Source organism: Nymphaea colorata, chromosome 9 (genome assembly GCF_008831285.2).
Source record: "Nymphaea colorata isolate Beijing-Zhang1983 chromosome 9, ASM883128v2, whole genome shotgun sequence".
Lineage (NCBI taxonomy): Eukaryota > Viridiplantae > Streptophyta > Magnoliopsida > Nymphaeales > Nymphaeaceae > Nymphaea > Nymphaea colorata.
In genome coordinates this window covers 25099585-25122419 of record NC_045146.1, presented here as the reverse complement: position 1 = coordinate 25122419, position 22835 = coordinate 25099585, and the positions used below count along the sequence as shown (strand labels likewise).

General features: G+C 37.5%; 2 long non-coding RNA genes across 5 annotated transcripts; both read left to right on the top strand.

Annotated features, from left to right (window-relative positions):
- The first annotated feature begins 395 nt into the window (after positions 1-395).
- Positions 396-22835, top strand: LOC126410397 (uncharacterized). 3 transcript variants are annotated; one of them, XR_007574316.1, is made up of 4 exons: positions 396-526; positions 1808-1915; positions 20191-20255; positions 22723-22835. It is a non-coding gene; the product is annotated as an uncharacterized LOC126410397 (long non-coding RNA). The 3 variants fall into 3 exon arrangements; XR_007574318.1 differs by lacking the exons at positions 396-526; positions 1808-1915 and adding exons at positions 18595-18710; positions 19992-20099; XR_007574317.1 differs by lacking the exons at positions 20191-20255; positions 22723-22835 and adding an exon at positions 2007-2064.
- Positions 5040-7373, top strand: LOC116261310 (uncharacterized). Of its 2 annotated transcripts, XR_007574319.1 has the most exons (4): positions 5040-5234; positions 5366-5628; positions 5711-5806; positions 7122-7373. It is a non-coding gene; the product is annotated as an uncharacterized LOC116261310 (long non-coding RNA). The 2 variants fall into 2 exon arrangements; XR_004174259.2 differs by having other exon boundaries at positions 5366-5806.

Sequence of the window (22835 nt, the reverse complement as noted above, 5' to 3'; positions counted from 1 at the left end):
TTTGAAAAAATTGAAGTACCAAAAAAAAATTAATACCTAACTAAGAAATCAAATCAATTGTCGATTTAAGAATAATAGCTGATTCGGATCTAAATTTGATTCATATATACATAAATATCCTCGGATTAGTATAATAAATATCCATTTGCATTTGGATTGGATCTATAAAAAATATTTATAGTTTTGCCCAACACCCCCGTCCTCGATGGCGAGTCTCCCTGTTACGCCCGTAAGTTTTAAAAAGGTTGTGAAATTTAAACTAAAGTGTGTTTTTGAAACGCTACATAGTATTTAGGTGGATTTTGAAAGTTTGGTGAGAGGGGAGGTTCATCGAGCCCTACCCGCCTCTTTCCTTCTTCCTAAAATCCAAGAGCACGGACAAACTTTCTGCCCGTTAGAGCATAATTTCTGTTTTTTGTCCTTGAGAAGGCTCGTCTTCCTCTTGCGGAAGCTCTCCGCTCCGCATGCAGCTGCTCATTCTCGTATCGCACGTCTGCATCAACTCCTCTTCCGCATCTCTGTCGAGGTAAGGCGCAGGCTTGCCTCTTTCTATTGCGTTTTATTTCCAAACAGCCTGTGTTTCCTGTCTGCGTTTCCCCAAATCGCAGCCCTAGTCGTCTTCTTCGCCCTTTCGACATAGGGAGGGTTGTTTTAGATCTACTTCATGTTTGAAAACGTGTTTAATTGGATCATAAGTTTGCAAAAGGACCTGCTTACGGCATGAATGTTATATGAATATCGGACTTTCACGCGTTGTTGTTCTTCTTTGTTGGTTGCTAAATACTTTTATCTGTTTAGTTATATTTGGGCCTGTCCATTGCCTAGCATTAATGACATTATTGGCTTTTGCTTCAAATTGTATTTGCAAATAATAAAAATTTTACCGTTCCCGAACAATATCTAAGTCTCTTTCTCTCTCTCTTTCTTTGTGTGTGTGTGTGTTGTGTGAAGCTTGAGGGTTCGAGGGTCTTGTGTATAGCGTCTATGACTTCCTCCCCCTTTTTTGGTCAAAGCTTGTGAATCCTTTTTCAGCCTTCTTCAACTGTAATTTAGAATCTTAATGTATCACTGAAACATGTATATCTTCTACTTTGCATTGTTTTGTGTTCTGCAACTGTTGGTTTCTTTGTTTGAATCAAAGACATCATCCAATTGACACAAAACAGGGCAAAAATAAGTATCCAGAAACAACGCAAGAAACACTCTGATAAGAATCCTCCGTTTAGGTGATTTGCATCATAATGGAAGTTTTATTTCTGTGAATTAACATAGCATGCAAACTTATAGAGTTCCAAAACCCTATTGTATATAGAACTGCCTCTGATTTTCAGTTAGTTTTGACCATGCTAAAAAACTGAGCTTGCTGAGCAAACTTTGCTGTCTTTCCAAAACAAGTTGAGACATGCCAAAGCCTTGCTTTAAACTTTTGCGATGCAAACCTGCAGGGAGTAGGGGCCTTTCTTGACCATTTTATTGAAACAAAATTGAAGCTATACACAAACATACGAATACAGCTGAGGTAGAATTACACTCTAGACATACAATGAGTGTACAAAAGTTATACAGCATTAAACCATCAAACACGTGACCCCAACAGGAGAACTAACACACAGCTCCTCGCACCGAAAGAATTATCTTTTCCAAAGTTTGGAGTTCTTCACGTCGGAAGAATAATCTTTTCGGAAGTTTGGAGTGGGATGTTACCATCATCAATTTTGAGTCTACAAGCCATGTTGAAGATATTAGGGAAGAATTTGAGGATCATATTTAGATATTTCCTATAATTCAGCTTTTCTTGTATTTGCAGTTATGACTTGTGACCTATTTTGCTGATGGCTGGTCAAATTTGTCGTGGAAAGGGAAGGCTCAATGAGGCAGCACATTGTTGTAGTTAGGCTTTAGCAGTCGTTGTCTGGTATGCTTTTTTTTCCTTTTCTTCTTCCTTTCCTTCTTCATTGGTGGATTGCACTTGTCTTGTTGTCAAAAAATGTTCCCCCTTAGTGCAGCCCCAATTAATTGTCACAGCAACCTTTGGGGGAATATGATGAAGGTTCATGGTCCATTACAAGAAGTGAGTTGCTTTGTTCTTTAAAGAGGAAATTCGTTTTCTATAAATTCTATAGAATGACAATTGTTTGATTTCTTTGCTAATGTACTTTACATTTTCTTTATTTGTACTATTCTTGCCCTGTGTGCTTGAGTGTTGTGTCTCCATCTTGGGTGCAAGCATTTTGTGTTTTGATCTTCTTGCATGTGATTATACTTTTCTGAATTTTTTGTGATTTTTACTTTCTTTGATAGTTTAATTAGGAAACATTGTTTTTGAGAATTCCGTTCTACTTTGTACAGAAACTGGGCAGAATAAAAAAAACACAAAACAAATACAAAAGTTGTTCAAAAAATTCTGCATTTTGGTTTTCTAAATTCCTCTACTTCTGTAGAGTAAAAAATCCTTAGTTTTGGTACCATCTCTTTACAATATCATGTCTTTTTAACCCAGATTTATGAACCTGTTAGAACTCGAAAAGTTTGCCTCTATTCTATTTCCGAACACTTTTTTACTTTCGCTTTCTGCAGACAGCCCTACATTCAAAGTCTAACAATGCCCAGTCCCGTAGTTGTCATTATCATTTCTCTAATGATTTTACAAAAGCCGCTGCATAGGACTGGTTTATCCTGGGCTTCCTTCATGGAAAGAGAAGAGCTTAACCTAACCTCTTGCAAAACTTTCAATTAGTTGATGACCTAACATTTATACAGATATGAGAACTCGCCACCCTTAAACCACCCTTTTATGTAGAATATCATACTTTTATGGGAGAATTGGTGAAGTTCGTTCTTCTACCTAGTCTACCCAGTTTGTTTTGCATTTACCCCTCTCTTTAGGGAGTAGAGTTCATTCCTCCTGGTGATATACCATTTGATGTCAAGAACTATTTTAAAAGATTTTTTTTTTAATTTTGTTTAAAAACATTTTAAAAATGTCTTCTCTCAAAATGATGTCTTTGCTTTACTCTTAGTATCTTCCTGAGTAGGAGAAAATTTCAGCTTTTGTTGTCAATCTATGGAAGAGGAAACTGAAAATTCCTGGATTTGAACAGCAAGGAAAACTCCTATGAAGCTGAGAAAGTCAAGACTAGGAAATGCTATTGACTCTGGTGTTCATACATTTACAAGGATTTAACATGAGATATACTGAGAGAGAAGCCACAATGCTCTGTAAGATCTTGGCAGGTAGCAAAATGAGGGTTGAGAGATTGGCTCGGGGCTTGTGTAGTTGTTCCTCTAAGTTGGTAATCAAGAGTACCGGATAGGCATAAAGCTTATTTATGTCTATTTCGCGAAGATAATGACTTATGAGCCTTTGGCTCGTTGAAAACTCGTAAGATGAAGCGGGTTGGACATGTGACAAAGCTACACATAACCACCAAAGCGGTGGAGCTTCGTAGTAGCCTTTGAGGTGGTGATGTATTCCCTCAAAGGTGAAGGTCGGCCTGAAAAAAAAACATCAAAGGAAAAAAAATCAAAAAGGCAAAAAGCTGAATGCCAAAGAAAGAAAGAAAAAAAAAAAGTGTCTGCCAAGAGATGAAAGACATGAAGGCTGAACTCGCAGGAATTGAATGTGACAATCTTTCATGGATGTGCGAATTTGGTGTCAATATCTGCTCCTCTTTTTGATTACCTAAGATGTCGAGGATGATTCTTTTATGTTCACATTTTGGAAATTGAAAGATATCCCTTCTAGAGGTTCGACGACATTGATGTGAAATGAATCCTAATGCTTGTATGGTACTATGGGTAAATGAATGACATATTATTTACACAACACGAGCACTCAATCTTATGAGTTAAATTCATAATTTTGAACTATTTCAAAGTAAAAACTTGACATCTCTTGTTATGTTTTGAGGTTTCTAGGCATAAGAGGAACTAACCAATCCCCTTTGGTCTTGAAAGGTGTTTGCCATTTCATTAACAAACCACTAGTTCGTTCATGGAATAGATGAAGTCATGAAACTCCTCAAACCTAGTCCACTTATGCTGAATGTGACAAATTGTCCATCTTTTCCTCTGTTTTAGGAGAGGCAGATCATTTGGGAACCTGACCCATTATTCCATCTTAACTGTGTGTCTTCAACCCGTTAAAATATCTTCAACCTGTTTTTCAATGACATAACCCATACTTAGGGTTGATGTTGTCATGGAAGATCTCTTATCCGTTTTCAAAGAACCAGTCAATTTTGAACTGTGACATTTTTAAAAAGTTATATCCTTTGAAGTTGCATGAGTTTTGTTGTTGCTTTCATCTAATATTTGTCTTGGATTGAAATACATGGTCTTGCAAAATGGGGTGGAATTATTCTTCATCATCACCAACTACCCACCCATGCCTTTGCTTCGACAGTTGGGTCCTTCATAGATTTGAGCCAGGTCATTATTCAGTTCTTTCTTCTTTCTTCTTGTGTCATGTTATGAATATTTTGACTAGTATGTGTTTGTTTATTCATAAATCAAGACAATATCCTGCATTGGGGAAAAAATATGATATTATTGAATCTTTTCTCATTGATGCTATTTATGTTGTGTCACTCATTTAAGGCTGGCTGTTCAACCTTCTCCTCGTCGATTGAGGCTATTGCTTTTAATCTAGTTCTTCCCCTTCCCATAACCGAGATGTTTTTCCTACATTGGAGGAGAAGGTGGGCTGAGGTTGGTCCAAAATTATATCAGAATGTAAGTTCTTTAGGCGTGAAAATGACACAGCTAAGGCTTATTTTAGAATGTCGTCGAAAGCTTGTTTTTGGATTTGTTGTTGGTCTTGAATTTTTTGATGTTCTTATCCAAATGTTGTTGCTGCAGGAAAGGCCCATGATCTTCAACTAGAAGGTTTTCTGAACTTGGTTGCCTGCCCATGCCTGCTGTGGTTGGCGAACCAAGAGCCTCTGATGCCATTCACCATTCAATGACTTGTCTAGAAAAAACAAAATACTTAATACTACCAAAGGAGGTTGTTGAGTTGGTTGAAGTTATCCTTAGCAATGTGTTGTTGATGTACTGAACACGAAATAATGCCTTTTCTTTTTATGTTTGTTGTGGTTTAAAGCATATGTTGCTGGCAACCGAAACTGTTTGATATCGGCATTTCCAATGGGTTAAACACTTGCTGGAAGCTCGAGTCCAGACATAGAATTGAGTTGCAGCTTATGACCAAGAGATTGGAGTAAGGCCGAGAGGTATGCCATGAAACAACTTAGCCGTCAAAGGTGCAAAAGTTACAGCAGTTACTTCTGTTGTATGTACATGCAACAGCAACTAGGCCTTTAAGGTAGTTTTTGAATTAATCTTCATGTACACTTGTCGACAGAGCAAAGTTTGCTGGCCTAACACTTACCATGGGGGAGATGTTGATTGGAGAAAAAAGAGGGATTCCTTCCGACCAACCTCCAAAGTGCGAAAATGAAAAAGAAGAAAGAAAAGGGAGCACCAAGAGTGGGAGGGGGCAAATTTCTCTCCATTGAGCTGAAGGTGATGGAATGATTTTCCTCGAAGCAAACCTCAAAGGTGCTTATAAAAAAAGAAAAGAAAAGAAAAAGAAACATATGGGGGCACCAAGACGGTGAGCTGAAGGTGATGTGTTTTGGATGATCATAAATCTCATTTTGTTCCGTTCTTCTTGGTAGACAATATTTGTGTGTTTTACAATTCACAGGTACACATAAATGCTTTATATTCTCCCTGCTGCCAAGGTGTATGCCTAGCTCTGTCTTCAAACACTGCTTTATAGTGCTCAGATGAGGCCTTCAAGGTACGTGCATCTGCACCATCACAATCATCTCTTTCTTTTGTTTTCTCTGTTCGTGCTTAGCTTTCCGTGTTGTCAAGGTGTATGCCTAGCTCTGTCCTCAAACACATGAAAGCACTAGTTGTGTTGCAAGGTGTATGCCTGTATTCTTGTAATTATTGTTACTGCATAACCTGACCCTGTATCTGTCTTTGGAGTATTTTCCATCTGTTGGCTACACAGTTCTTGGCATTGTTGTTGGTTGTTTTCCATCTGTAAGCATCATGGATGTTGGTTTTATCTGATTTGATAGTAACATGGTATCTGCTCAACATTTGCAAGGGTTTGCAATGATCTGTTACTGTATCTAATTTGCTGACCTCATTATTTCTTGGTATCGTGTTTAGACTGTTTCTATAATGTGAATTTCATATTTAATGCATGACCTTACCATACATCAACTCAGACTTTGTGTACTTCTCTGCATGTTCTGTTTTCCTGGAACCTTCTTCAAGGCACTTAATTATCTAGGTGCCTTGTTTTCCATCCATTTGATTTTTTTTTTTTTGAGCTTGTGGTGTTTTGGGCATGCTTGGTTCTGAATGGACATCAGTATTTGATTATTGTATAGTTCTAATTTTTGTGGACCTCTATTGTTCCAAGTTCCTAACGTCCTTATGTTTTGACTTTTGACAAATTTGGCTTTCATCTGATCCTTTGATTTTGTAGAATTTAAATGTGCCTGAATATTTTGTTGTTACTTTTACTTATACATTCTTCCGTTAGTTTTGAATCTTATTGAATGAGTTGCCTCTGTTAAGAATATCACTTTTCCAAAGATTTGATTTTGTAATAATTTGGAGTGTTCATAATTTGTTAGACATATGTTCAGTTTTTCACAAAGAAAGCCCACAAAATTTCAGGATTTTTTGAGCTTCCAGTCATTTTTGATAGATTTTTAAGCTATTCCCTGTTTTTGATTCTCACGTACCAAAATTTCTGAAAACCAAAATCAATTCTCACTTTATTAATTGTATCTATTTAAGAGATTTTCAATTCTACTTTTTCTGAGTGTTTTGTCAAATTTTATAGTTTTTATTTTATTCTTATATTGAGGAAAATTTCTAGCTAGTAAAGCTCAACCAAAGTTGTGAAGAAAGGGATTAGGAGCATTTTATCATTTCTTTCTGTGCTTCAATGTACGAGTGCACGAAAAAGGACATTTTTTAAGTTGAAGATTCATCTGGAAGCCAACATGAGCCATTAATGGAAGCCAACATGAGCCATTAATCACGTATCTTGTATGACATATGGATGTGTCCAACGTTTTTGTATGCAGTGTATTTTCATACTGAGGAAAATTGCTGGCCAATGAAGCTCAACCAAGAGGTTGTGAAGAAACAGAGCTTCCAACGTTTCATCTTGGTGATGAAGCCTTGAAGCCCATGTCCTCTTGAATAGCCTATTCTCACGTCCTTAATTTGTTAACTTGAACGTGCTCATCTTCTTTGGGCATCCCACGTGAGCCAAGAGTCGTCCTACATTAAGAGATGGATTGTGCGCTGTGGATTGTTCAACAAAGGAGATGAATTGTCAAGCTTCTCCCCAAATACCAAGGTAGAATTGCTGTTTTCTCTATGTAGGAACCTTTCATGCATGCATTGTAGAGTTGATTTATAGCATTGCATTAATTTTAATTTGTTTTACGATTTTCATGCTTCATGTAGAGCATATTTAGCTGAAATTTTGATCCTTTGTTCATCGTAGGATTAGAGTTATGATTTATTATCACTGATTTGTTTGGAAAAGAACAAAAACAACTTAAAATTGCCTTTAGGAACAGTCTGTTTTCATTCGTATTCTTCATTAAAAAGGAAAAAGAACTATTTTTTTTTTCTTGTTTCTAGTTTGTGTTGGATCTTTTCTATGTGTAAAGAACTGTACATATCTGTTTTGGTTTAGCTTTCTAGTATTACTATACATTCTCGCTGCTCCTTCCTTTCTGTCTGAGTGATCAGATTGGCATGGCTGACATTTTCGAGAAGTAACTTAAGGTGTTGATTTCCAAAATATTTTAGCTGATCCCTGCTCCTTTTACTCTACATGCATTGTGCAAAAGGGAAAGATGCGTAAACAACAAACATAAGTTTGAATTCACTCGGCCGTTTCTCCAAGCTGCCTGCATTTGGTGAGCCATGCAGATGGTGTAAACATTAAGGTCTCGGTCTCCAGTATAGGAGTGCTTGCGCTTGGCCTACGAATGAAGTGCATCTGATTCAAACTTGGTAAGGTAGATGGGATATGTCACTTAGTTCCCCATCCAAGCCAGAAAGATCGTTAACTGGTTTTAAATGGTGAGGTTTTTTCTGGGGTATTTTTTGACAAAACTGAAAATCAGGAGGAAATCGTACATAATAGTCATCATCACTAAGAGATGCTATCCAAATTCATACAGTCTAATATTCCTCAATGGATTTATGGCCCAATTGGTGAGCGGCGAAAGGATGGACAAATATCACAAGGGCGAGTGACACACACTATGCCTCATGTCCTGGTGTGAAGCATCATGATCACAAAGTGATTCCATGATGCTAAGAATAGGAATTAAGTTGGAGGAAGCAGGAAATGTGAACATTCCGGATAGATTTTTTTTTTTAAAGCAAGGGAATTATACTGCCTGAGTTTGTTGCCAATCTGAAAAGAAAATGTTCATCATGTGGTTGCTGAAAACACTTATTTGAATGGGTTCCCTTTCCATCCTATCCTTCGATTCTAGGTGTACTCTTTCACGCTTAGCTGATATTGAACCTTCCACAGTTAAATTAGAGAAGATGGTCATGGCTACATATTTCTCTGGTTCTAGTATTCAAAGTGATGTTACGCCTACCTTGTATTTGAAGGATGGTAGTCAAGAATCGCTTCCTAGGTTTGGCACTTCCTGGGCACATGATGTATATTAACTATTCAACTGCCAGTACATATACAAACAAACCTGCCAGATCTTGCACCTCGCCTTGAGGAAAGCATTTTGAATACGTGGAGGGATGGTAGGAAGGAATTGTTTATGCGACCAGCAGTTACTAATATGTTGGGCATCTGAGAACAAATAAATGGTGGTAATGATTTGGCCTGTGACACTTTGAATCTCAGCACTGAGCCGTGAGGTGGGTATGGGGACACAGTTGCAAATCTTGCAAAGTGGACAAGGGCAGATGTAACTGTTGTGCAAGGGCAAGGGCTATCTTTGAGCCTTGGGACGCACATATCATCTGCAATTGCAGCTTCTTCTTTCCAATTTAGTCATGGAAATCCTGATGTTGCATTTGTAGGTTCGGAGATTTTGGAGAATGAAGCTCCCAAAAATGATGGATTCAGTTGTAAGCAGCCAAGTTGCAATAAATTTTCACCTGCCTTTTCAGGGATTGATCACCTAGCAAAAGGGGATTCTTAAGCAATTTTCAACCGCCCCTAGTGGCAAAACAGATGCATATGGGCGGGTCTTCATATTGGATTGATAAATCTTGCACTAAGTAGTTACGAATTCCAATATCTCCTGCCCACGAACAGTTGCACTCACAAAGCTCAAGTTGAAATTCTTAGAGATTCTGGCAAATAAAGTTGTGGTCAGATTGATATATTGCTCACCTTTTGCTCATGAAAAAGCAAAGTTTTCAAACAAAATTCATCCACCTAGTTTTATTGTTACATCAAACTATTTTTCCCACAATTAATCCTTGCTGTCTTACTTCACCAATGGATCAAACCTAAGACTCTTTGTTAGAGTATTAAATCATAACCTTCATTTAAATCAATGACAACACCCTGATGCTTGAAGAGGTCCTTGATGAGAAGCAACCATGTGTTTGTACTTCAACCAAAAATGCTTTCTTTGCAGGTTTGAGGGGAATGGAAGAGAGATGGCTAATTAGTTTGGCAGGACACCTTCTCAGTTTAGGAGGTGCAGTTAAGAGCCTTTTTTTTTTTTTTTGTGACTTACCTTCCTCTTCTTAACTTCTCTTATGGCAGACTGAATTAGTGGAGTTTGGTTTAGTTTGGGATTAACTTTAGGCCATGCTTGGCTGTGTTTGTATAATGGGGTTTTCTCCATTTTTTGTTTGTGAAGGGTCTACATGGTTAAAGTAACAGGTTAACCGCCAAAAAACTTCCCAAATTTGGGCCCCCCACCCTCTCTCTCTTTTTCTCCATGGTATTGATTTCCCTCTTCAGGTGAGTATTGTTCTGTTGTCATATTCAATTGTTTTTCTTTTCTTTAAAGGGTCCATCAAAGGGTGGAAACCTAGTCCTCTTTCCAATATTGTTTTGGATGATCATAAATCTCATTTTGTTCTGTTTTTCTTGGTAGACAATATTTGTGTTTTACAATTCACACATACACATAAAAGATCACGTAATAGTGCTCTAGTTGGCAAAATGCTTTATATTCTCCCTGCTGCCAAAGTGTATGCCTTACTCTGTCTTCAAACACTGCTTTACGGTGCCTAGATGAGACCTTCAAGGTACGTGCATCTGCACCATCACAATCATCTGTTTTGTCAAATTTTATAGTTTTTATTTTATTTTTATATTGAGGAAAATTTCTAGCTAGTGAAGCTCAACCAAACATAAAAGGTTGTGAAGAAAGGGATTTTTTATCATTTCTTTCTATCAATGTACGAGTGCATGAAAAAGGACATTTTTTAAGTTGAAGATTCACCTGATGCGGTTGAAAACAAGTTCTGCTCACTTGTGAATCTGATGCGGTCCTTCTTTTTTCCTAGACATCTCGACTTCTCATCTGTTGTCGCAGAGAGTTGGCCTTTTACGTTTGGAGAAATCTTGTCTCACATTCATTTCCTGAGGCCACATGGTGGAGGATCCATTACATGGTTCTGTGCTAGAAAAATATTATGTTAATGCAGTTTCCATTTGTTAAGTGCCTTTTGATGGTGGAATTGGCTACAAGTTTCAGTGTTGAACTCACCTTCACATATGACATAGATGAACGCGTCTGTGCTTTTCTTTTTTGGTTACCAACCTCAAAATTCAGTCTTTCTGTTACATGTCCTTACATTACATGCTGTTTTCGGAATTGCTTACAATAAATGCACGTTGTATGGTCCTTGAGTTGAACTCTCTTAACTGATATCATATGTCTATGTTGCTGGGTAGCCGTAGTTTGAGCAAGAAGAGACGTAAAACTGAGTCTTCCAAAGGGAGACGAAGCTTGTTTTCTTTAGCTTTTAGGATACCAAGGTTAAAAGCTTAACATTCTGTGGTTGTGTAAATAATCTTCTGCTTCTAGAAAAATCTTTCAAATGCAACAAAGTTTGTACAGTTTGTCAATGGAATGTGGGCAACGTCGAAACACCTTTTTTGGTTGTGCCATATTGTTGATAAAAATTTTAAGGTCCCATTTGGATGCATGTTCAAAATTGACGTTTAGCTGCTAAAAAACCTGGTTTTATTGCAAAAGCTGGGAGTGGAGGTCTTCTTTTCACTCAAAACACTCCAGAGCTTCCAACATCTCATCTTGGTGATGAAGCCTTGAAGCCCATGTCCTCTTGAATAGCCTCTTAATTTCTTAACTTGAACATGCTCATCTTCTTTCTGCATCCCACGTGAGCCAAGAGTCGTCCTACATTAAGAGATGGATTGTGGCTGCGCATTGTTCAACAAAGGAGATCAATTGTCAAGCTTCTCCCCAAATACCAACGTAGAATTGCTCTATGTAGGATCCTTTCATGCATGCATTGTAGAGAAGCGTTGATTTATTGCGTTGTATTAATTTTGATTTGTTTTGCTATTTTCATGCTTCATGTATAGCACATTTAGCTGAACTTTTGATCATTTCATCATCTTAGGATTAGAGTTATGATTAATTATTACTAATTTGTTTGAAAAAGAACAAAAAAGACTTAAAATTGCCTTTAGGAACTGGCTGTTTTCATTCCTATTCTTCATAAAAAAGGAAAAAAAATTGTTCTTTTTTATGTGTAAAGAATTGTACATTCTGTTTCTAGTTTCTGGGTGGCGTAGGATGGTTTGCTGTCTTGGGGTCCCCTATTTATTTTTGCAAATGTAACTGCACAAAAATTGAGGAATGTACTATACATTATACCTGCTCCTTTCTTTCTGTCTGAGTGATCAGATTGGCATGGCTGACATTTTCGAGGAATAACCTAAGGTGTTGATTTCTGAAATATTGTTTCTGAAAAATGGTGCACGATCTATTTTTGCTACATGCATTGAGCAAAAGGGAACGATGTAAACAAACGTAAGTTTGAATTCACTCAGTTGTTTCTCCAAGCTGTCTACATTTGGTGAGCCATGCAGATTTCTCCAAGCTGTCTGCATTTGGTGAGCCATGCAGATGTTGTAAACAATTAAGGTCTCGGGCTTCAGTATTGCTTGCGCTTGGCCTACGAATGAGGGATACGTCACTAGTTCACCATCCATAGCCAGAATAGAAAGATCGTTAACAGGTGAGGTTTTTTTTGGGGTATTTTTTGACAAAACTGAAAATCACGAGGAAATCTTGAAAAGAGTTAGACATTTTTTTTCAAAAAGATGAGGTCTAAAAAAAAAAGATAAATGAAAAAACTAACCGGAAAACGTAAAAAATATTGAGGCAACGTTAATTGCTAGTGTGCATTTCCACTTGTTTAATATTGAGGCAACGTTAATTGCTAGGCACTTATGGGCTTCCCTCGATTGACAATGAAAAATAAATATTACGACATGGCATCTTGGTAAATCTAGAATATATAAACATTTCAAGAAAACCCTGAAAATGGTTTTACACCTCCTAAAGGGTCCATCCAAGGGTGGAAGCCTAGTCCTCTTTTCAATATTGTTTTGGAAGATCATAATCTCATTTTGTTCTGTTTTTCTTGGTAGACAATATTTGTGTGTTTTACAATTCACACATACACGTAAAAGATCACTTAATAGTGCTCTAGTTGGCAAAATGCTTTATATTCTCCCTGCTGCCATGGTGTATGCCTAGCTCTGTCTTCAAACATTGCTTTATGGTGCGCAGATGAGGCCTTCAAGGTACGTGCATCTGCATCTGCACCATCACAATCATCTCTTTCTTTTGTTTTCTCTGTTCGTGCTTAGCTTTCCTTGTTGCCAAGGTGTTTGCCTAGCTCTGTCCTCAAACACTTGAAAGCACTAGTTGTATTGCAAGTTGTTTGCCTATATAGAGCCTAGATGTGGTCTTCAAGATACCAGCACCATCACAATGATCTCTTTCTTCCGTTTTCTCTGTTCAAGCTTACCTTTTTTTTTCTAATTCTAGTGGTGGGACGTATCGATGTATGCCTTGTGCGATAAAATTGAATTTGGATTTCATTCTTGGCGATGTGTGAAAGTTAGCCCACAAAATTTTGGGAGTTTTTGAACTTCGTTTCATTTTTGATAGATTTTTAAGCTATTCCCTGTTTTTGATTCTCACGAACCAAAATTCTGAAAAACAAAATCAATTCTCACTTTTTTAATTCTATCTATTAAAGAGATTTTCAATGCTACTTTTTCTGAGTGTTTTGTCAAATTTTATAGTTTTTATTTTATTTTTATATTGAGGAAAATTTCTAGCTAGTGAAGCTCAACCAAACATAAAAGGTTGTGAATAAAGGGATTGGGAGCATTTTATCATTTCTTTCCATCAATGTACGAGTGCATGAGAAAGGACATTTTTTAAGTTGAAGATTCACCTAATTCTTTCTATCAAAGAGATTTTCAATTCTACTTTTTCTTAGTGTTTTGTCAAATTTTATAGTTGTTATTTCATTTTTATATTGAGGAAAGTTTCTAGCTAAGGAAGCTCAACCAAACATGAAAAGTTGTGAAGAAGGGGATTAGGAGCATTTTATCATTTCTTTGTCTGCTTCAATGTACGAGTGCATGAAAAAGGACATTTTTTAAGTTGAAGATTCATCTGGAAGCCAACGTGGGCCATTAATCATGTATCTTGTATGACATATGGATGTGTCCGACATTTCTGTTTGCACTGTATTTTCATACTACTGAGGAAAATTGCTGCAATGAAGCTCAACCAAGAGGTTGTGAAGAAATGGATTAGGAGCATTTTATCATTTCTTCCTGTGTATTATTCCTGTTGCAGTTGCTTTGCTGGAGGTACCGTTGAAATTTCCAGGAATACGGAAGGTATCTGAATATGTAGGTGGCCAGTTTATTCCTCTTGGTGGTATTTCTTACTACTTACAGCACCATCGAGGTGATTATTTTTCTTATTCATTTCCTTGCATTTAAATGATGTATCTTGGTGCTGTTTTACCTATTTTTTTCCAAGCAATATTATTCTTTTTCTCCTCTTCTCATTACATAATTTGTCTACAAATCTAATAACTTGAAGATGTATTGCAGCCTGGCAGATATGGCAGCCAATCCATTCCGTGCTCTTTTCTTTATTGTTTTTATGATATTAGCATGTGCACTGTTCTCAAAGACTTGGATAGAAGTATTTGGTTTATCTTCTAGGGATGTTGGCGAAGCAGTTGATGGTAAAGATTTTTTTTTTTTTTATATTTCTGATTTATGCCAGCTTTTATATATTCTCCAATGAGCCTTTTCTTTTGTTTGTTTGCTTGTTTTTTTCTTGCTTTGTGTGTTTCTTTTCCTGCCATACGCACTGGGGTTAGGGGTACATACGGGCTTGGGTTTGTTAGGTGAGGTCTTGAACTCTTGACTGCCTCCAACATCTCATCTTGGTGAAGCCTTGAAGCCCATGTCCTCTTGAATAGCCTATTCTCACGTCCATAATTTCTTAACTTGAACATGCTCATCTTCTTTGGGCATCCCACGTTAGCCAAGAGTCGTCCTACATTAAGAGATGGATTGTCAGCGGCGGATTGTTCAACAAAGGAGATGAATTGTCAAGCTTCTCCCCAAATACCAAGGTAGAATTGCTGTCTTCTCTATGCAGGAACCTTTCATGCATGCATTGTAGAGAAGTGTTGATTTATAGAATTGCATTAATTTTAGTTTGTTTTGCCATTTTCATTCTTCATCTATAGCATATTTAGCTGAATTTTTTATCCTTTGTTCATCGTAGGATTAGAGTTATGATTTATTATCACTGATTTGTTTGAAAAAGAACAAGAAAAACTTAAAATTGCCTTTAGGAACAGACTGTTTTCATTCGTATTCTTCATCAAAATGGAAAAAGAATTGTTTTTTTTTTTCTTGTTTCTAGTTTGTGTTGGATCTTTTTTATGTGTAAATAATTGTACATATCTGTTTTGGTTTAGCTTTCAAGTATAGCTGGTTCTGTTTGTAATTTCTGGGCCGCCGTAGGATGGTTTGCTGTCTTGGGGTCCCCTATTTATTTTAGCAAATGTAACTGACAAAAATTGAGGAATGTACTATACATTCTCTCTGCTCCTTCCTGACATTTTCGAGAAATAACTTAAGGTGTTGATTTCCAAAATATTGTTTCTGAAAAATGGTGCACGATCTATTTTAGCTGATCCCTGCTCCTTTTATGAAACCAGCAACCCCCACTTAAATGTTAACAAACAATGAGTAGTCTAGAAATGGATCTAATCGGTTTCAAAAATAGAGTTGTGGGATGTATCGGTTTCAAGAACGGAGTTGTGTGAGGTGTACCGGTTTCAAGAAGCTGGTTGTGAGATGTATCGGTTTTGATTTATCCTAACGTTGATTATAGTTAAATTTAACTGCATAAATTAATTTGATTTTTTAACTTATATTAATTTAAATTTCCAAATCAAATGGACTTCTGAAATTCCGTGACTAAATTCCATAACTTTCCAGAAATTGAAAAATATAAATTTTATTAGTTCATGGAAAATAGACATAGAAGGCCAAGCACTGCTGCAAAAAATGCCAATGGATAGATTGAGGGTGTGGGTAGGGAGCTAGATGCAGCGTTCAGCGGTGATTGTTGTCGCCGGTATTATTGGCTAAACCGGTGGCGCGTTCACCGGTATAGAATGATTCCAGCGGTGATTATTGTCGCCTGTATAATTCTCTAGCGATGGAAAAAAGCACCGCTAGAGAAGCCTTCGCCGGTGAACATAATCGCCCGTATAACATTCTATAGCGGTGATGCGTTCACCGGTATACATGTGCCACGGAATCTATACCGGTGATTTTGCTCACCGTCTTCCATCTATAGTGGTGATCAGCTCACCGCTAGTTTGATTGTTTTCTTTAAATGTTGGATTAAGATGATGAATTTGATTTCTTCATTCTTCGTCCCTCCCTTTTCTTAGCACTTCTGTGTATGACAAGTGCATAGTATATAATGATGTAGAGGTAGGAAAATATCGTGAGTGGGAGAGTCGAGAAGGCGATGTCGGTGCGGGCTGATGATCTTGGCTTAGACCTCCCATGGCTGAGGGGAGGTACATCCACCTCCTCTATCACCAGCAGCTCCACTGGCTTCGAGCACTTGGCCCCTGCATTCAGTTTCAGTAGGTGCTGTGTTGACATTAGATTCTTGTGAGAGAGAGATAGAGAGCAAGGGATGCATGTAGTTCATACGAATGGTCTTCCCTTTGGTAGCCATTGTTTATGATTGAAGGCAGGAAGACCAATCTTGCCTTTCTTAAGGTGCAACTTTATGTTCATCAACCGATGCCCTCTCATATTCCGATTCCCTAGATAAATCCTTAATTCATTGTTCAACTCTTACTTGATCACATTCCCCTCTTTTGATGTCTTAATGCAGTTGATCAACCCGATTTCCTTCTCATTCCAAGTATAACAACATCCTCTGCATCTGACATAGCTCTTTTAGCGGTCTCTTTCAATCGTTCAATTTCCTTGCTTGCTTTCTCTAATTCTAACTGAAGAACATCATCTGTGCTGCTAGCGTTTCTCTTGTACCGCTCTGCGTCAGCCTTTTAAGTTCTCCAATTCTGCTTGAGCTGACAGAAGTTCGTCCTTCACTTGATTAGCTTCCATCGTGACTTCTTTGACTACAATTGCTAGATCGTCCAGAGCCTGCTTGCTCTTCTCTTCCGCTTTCCTCACGAATGAATCTCATCACACCGCGAGCTTGCTTCTTCTGCAAGATCCTCCATGTTTGAAATGGCCAACTCCTCTCCATCTCGTGCGAGTGCAAGATCTTTTTGCGCATTTTATAACTCCAACTTGAGTAATTCAATGGTTTCACCCATGTCATGAAGACCAATCTTGCCCTTCTTGACACTTCTATGAGTGTCTTCAAGATCATCGCTGTTTGCCAGACCGATGCCTCCATCGCTTGAATCATCTCCCATAGAGAAGATATTTGAAGCTTAGTTTCTTCAAGAGACATCTTTGTTTCCTCAAGCAGCTTTGTTAATGACTCCATCGATTCAAAGGCTCCATCCTTGGATGCTTTAGCCATCTGAATTTCCCTCTCCAGCTTCTCAATCATCTTCTTACTCTCCAATAACATACTTGATGGCTGGAATTCGGAATCTCTGGTACTATGAAGCCCCAAATTCAGTTTCTCCAGCAATTCTTCCCTTTCTCTTAACATTGACTCAACTTCCTACTGTCAAACCCAACGGCCACAAGCAGAACGTGATTGTTGAATTTTCCAGGAACTGAGATGCATACTGGAATTTCGAAGTCATGATGCTTGGAAATTTTGACTACGGTTGAGAGGAAGAACATCAGCGAGAGAGATAGAGAGAGAGAGAGAGGAGCTGGCCAGAGGCAGGATGGCATAATGATGCTGGCCTTTGTATTGTTTCTTTACCAAAACCCCTTTACTTTTCCGTCTTAGTTGCCAACAGAGCAATCCAACTATCCGGTCTACCTTTCTTCTCCCCCTCTCTCTCAACATATGAAAGGAAGTTCGGACTCTTTGAGCAAATATTCTCAAGCCAGCAGAAACTTGAAGCAACCGTCTTTAAAAGTTTAAGACCAGGTCCATCCTGTTCGACCTTTAAAAGAACGAAAGAGGACATCTATGTGCGTGTCTTTTGAGTCATAGATAGTGTCATTTGCATAGATGATCAGTAGCATACTTTAATGATTCTGAGAACAAATAATATCAATCGGATACAAGCCTCAGTAAATTAATTTATTCAGTAATTTTTGTAAATTATAATCGACCAAGCTCCAATTTGAAAAACAAGACCCTGAAACCTAAAAGCTTTAGGGAGCGTCTGGACAATTCATTGACAAAATGATTTTTTAGAAAACTTGGACTTGTAAAAATGATTTTTTTAATGAGTTTTAAAAACATAGTTTTTATGTTTGGGTGGACGGACCAAAAAAAGGTAAAAAAAAGGTTTTCTCTGCAAGAAGGACCTTGGTTCTAAGACAGGAACCAAGGTTTGGCCTTGTGTCTATCAACTTCATTGAAAAATTAATCATAGGGATGTCAATATATTTGATTTGATCGGACCATTTTGAAAAAATTGAAGTACCAAAAAAAAAATTAATACCTAACTAAGAAATCAAATCAAATGTCGATTTAAGAAATAATAGCTGATTCGGATCTAAATTTGAATTCATATATACATAAATATCCTCGGATTAAGTATAAATAAATATCCATTTGCATTTGGATTGGATCTATAAAAAATATTTATAGTTTTGCCCCAACACCCCCGTCCTCGATGGCGAGTCTCCCTGTTACGCCCGTAAGTTTTAAAAAAGGTTGTGAAATTTAAAACTAAAGTGTGTTTTTGAAACGCTACATAGTATTTAGGTGGATTTTGAAAGTTTGGTGAGAGGGGAGGTTCATCGAGCCCTACCCGCCTCTTTCCTTCTTCCTAAAATCCAAGAGCACGGACAAACTTTCTGCCCGTTAGAGCATAATTTCTGTTTTTTGTCCTTGAGAAGGCTCGTCTTCCTCTTGCGGAAGCTCTCCGCTCCGCATGCAGCTGCTCATTCTCGTATCGCACGTCTGCATCAACTCCTCTTCCGCATCTCTGTCGAGGTAAGGCGCAGGCTTGCCTCTTTCTATTGCGTTTTATTTCCAAACAGCCTGTGTTTCCTGTCTGCGTTTCCCCAAATCGCAGCCCTAGTCGTCTTCTTCGCCCTTTCGACATAGGGAGGGTTGTTTTAGATCTACTTCATGTTTGAAAACGTGTTTAATTGGATCATAAGTTTGCAAAAGGACCTGCTTACGGCATGAATGTTATATGAATATCGGACTTTCACGCGTTGTTGTTCTTCTTTGTTGGTTGCTAAATACTTTTATCTGTTTAGTTATATTTGGGCCTGTCCATTGCCTAGCATTAATGACATTATTGGCTTTTGCTTCAAATTGTATTTGCAAATAATAAAAATTTTACCGTTCCCGAACAATATCTAAGTCTCTTTCTCTCTCTCTTTCTTTGTGTGTGTGTGTGTTGTGTGAAGCTTGAGGGTTCGAGGGTCTTGTGTATAGCGTCTATGACTTCCTCCCCCTTTTTTGGTCAAAGCTTGTGAATCCTTTTTCAGCCTTCTTCAACTGTAATTTAGAATCTTAATGTATCACTGAAACATGTATATCTTCTACTTTGCATTGTTTTGTGTTCTGCAACTGTTGGTTTCTTTGTTTGAATCAAAGACATCATCCAATTGACACAAAACAGGGCAAAAATAAGTATCCAGAAACAACGCAAGAAACACTCTGATAAGAATCCTCCGTTTAGGTGATTTGCATCATAATGGAAGTTTTATTTCTGTGAATTAACATAGCATGCAAACTTATAGAGTTCCAAAACCCTATTGTATATAGAACTGCCTCTGATTTTCAGTTAGTTTTGACCATGCTAAAAAACTGAGCTTGCTGAGCAAACTTTGCTGTCTTTCCAAAACAAGTTGAGACATGCCAAAGCCTTGCTTTAAACTTTTGCGATGCAAACCTGCAGGGAGTAGGGGCCTTTCTTGACCATTTTATTGAACAAAAATTGAAGCTATACACAAACATACGAATACAGCTGAGGTAGAATTACACTCTAGACATACAATGAGTGTACAAAAGTTATACAGCATTAAACCATCAAACACGTGACCCCAACAGGAGAACTAACACACAGCTCCTCGCACCGAAAGAATTATCTTTTCCAAAGTTTGGAGTTCTTCACGTCGGAAGAATAATCTTTTCGGAAGTTTGGAGTGGGATGTTACCATCATCAATTTTGAGTCTACAAGCCATGTTGAAGATATTAGGGAAGAATTTGAGGATCATATTTAGATATTTCCTATAATTCAGCTTTTCTTGTATTTGCAGTTATGACTTGTGACCTATTTTGCTGATGGCTGGTCAAATTTGTCGTGGAAAGGGAAGGCTCAATGAGGCAGCACATTGTTGTAGTTAGGCTTTAGCAGTCGTTGTCTGGTATGCTTTTTTTTCCTTTTCTTCTTCCTTTCCTTCTTCATTGGTGGATTGCACTTGTCTTGTTGTCAAAAAATGTTCCCCCTTAGTGCAGCCCCAATTAATTGTCACAGCAACCTTTGGGGGAATATGATGAAGGTTCATGGTCCATTACAAGAAGTGAGTTGCTTTGTTCTTTAAAGAGGAAATTCGTTTTCTATAAATTCTATAGAATGACAATTGTTTGATTTCTTTGCTAATGTACTTTACATTTTCTTTTATTTGTACTATTCTTGCCCTGTGTGCTTGAGTGTTGTGTCTCCATCTTGGGTGCAAGCATTTTGTGTTTTGATCTTCTTGCATGTGATTATACTTTTCTGAATTTTTTGTGATTTTTACTTTCTTTGATAGTTTAATTAGGAAACATTGTTTTTGAGAATTCCGTTCTACTTTGTACAGAAACTGGGCAGAATAAAAAAAACACAAAACAAATACAAAAGTTGTTCAAAAAATTCTGCATTTTGGTTTTCTAAATTCCTCTACTTCTGTAGAGTAAAAAAATCCTTAGTTTTGGTACCATCTCTTTACAATATCATGTCTTTTTAACCCAGATTTATGAACCTGTTAGAACTCGAAAAGTTTGCCTCTATTCTATTTCCGAACACTTTTTTACTTTCGCTTTCTGCAGACAGCCCTACATTCAAAGTCTAACAATGCCCAGTCCCGTAGTTGTCATTATCATTTCTCTAATGATTTTACAAAAGCCGCTGCATAGGACTGGTTTATCCTGGGCTTCGTTCATGGAAAGAGAAGAGCTTAACCTAAACCTCTTGCAAAACTTTCAATTAGTTGATGACCTAACATTTATACAGATATGAGAACTCGTCACCCTTAAACCACCCTTTTATGTAGAATATCATACTTTTATGGGAGAATTGGTGAAGTTCGTTCTTCTACCTAGTCTACCCAGTTTGTTTTGCATTTACCCCTCTCTTTAGGGAGTAGAGTTCATTCCTCCTGGTGATATACCATTTGATGTCAAGAACTATTTTAAAAGATTTTTTTTTTTAATTTTGTTTAAAAACATTTTAAAAATGTCTTCTCTCAAAATGATGTCTTTGCTTTACTCTTAGTATCTTCCTGAGTAGGAGAAAATTTCAAGCTTTTGTTGTCAATCTATGGAAGAGGAAAACTGAAAATTCCTGGATTTGAACAGCAAGGAAAACTCCTATGAAGCTGAGAAAGTCAAGACTAGGAAATGCTATTGACTCTGGTGTTCATACATTTACAAGGATTTAACATGAGATATACTGAGAGAGAAGCCACAATGCTCTGTAAGATCTTGGCAGGTAGCAAAATGAGGGTTGAGAGATTGGCTCGGGGCTTGTGTAGTTGTTCCTCTAAGTTGGTAATCAAGAGTACCGGATAGGCATAAAGCTGATTTATGTCTATTTCGCGAAGATAATGACTTATGAACCTTTGGCTCGTTGAAAACTCGTAAGATGAAGCGGGTTGGACATGTGACAAAGCTACACATAACCACCAAAGCGGTGGAGCTTCGTAGTAGCCTTTGAGGTGGTGAGGTATTCCCTCAAAGGTGAAGGTCGGCCTGAAAAAAAAACATCAAAGGAAAAAAAATCAAAAAGGCAAAAAGCTGAATGCCAAAGAAAGAAAAAAAAAAAAAAGTGTCTGCCAAGAGATGAAAGACATGAAGGCTGAACTCGCAGGAATTGAATGTGACAATCTTTCACGGATGTGCGAATTTGGGGTCAATATCTGCTCCTCTTTTTGATTACCTAAGATGTCGAGGATGATTCTTTTATGTTCACATTTTGGAAATTGAAAGATATCCCTTCTACAGGTTCGACGACATTGATGTGAAATGAATCCTAATTCTTGTATGGTACTATGAGTAAATGAATGACATATTATTTGCACAACACGAGCACTCAATCTTATGAGTTAAATTGATAATTTTGAACTATTTCAAAGTAAAAACTTGACATCTCTTGTTATGTTTTGAGGTTTAAGAGGAACTAACCAATCCCCTTTGGACTTGAAAGGTGTTTGCCATTTCATTAACAAACCACTAGTCCGTTCATGGAATAGATGAAGTCCTGAAACTCCTCAAACCTAGTCCACTTATGCTAAATGTGACAAATTGTCCATCTTTTCCTCTGTTTTAGGAAAGGCAGATCATTTGGGAACCTGACCCATTATTCCATCTTAACTGCGTGTCTTCAACCCGGTAAAATATCTTCAACCTATTTTTCAATGACATAACCCATACTTAGCCAGGTCATTATTCAGTTCTTTCTTCTTTCTTCTTGTGTCATGTTAGTTGAGAGTTATGGATATTTTGACTAGTATGTGTTTGTTTATTCATAAATCAGGACAATATCCTGCATTGGGGAAAAAATATGATATTATTGAATCTTTTCTCATTGATGCTATTTATGTTGTGGTTGGCGAACCAAGAGCCTCTGATGCCATTCACCATTCAATGACAACTTGTCTAGAAAAAACAAAATACTTAATACTACCAAAGGAGGTTGTTGAGTTGGTTGAAGTTATCCTTAGCAATGTGTTGTTGATGTACTGAACACAAAATAATGCCTTTTCTTTTTATGTTTGTTGTGGTTTAAAGCATATGTTGCTGGCAACCGAAACTGTTTGATATCGGCATTTCCAATGGGTTAAACACTTGCTGGAAGCTCGAGTCTAGACATAGAATTGAGTTGCAGCTTATGAGACCAAGAG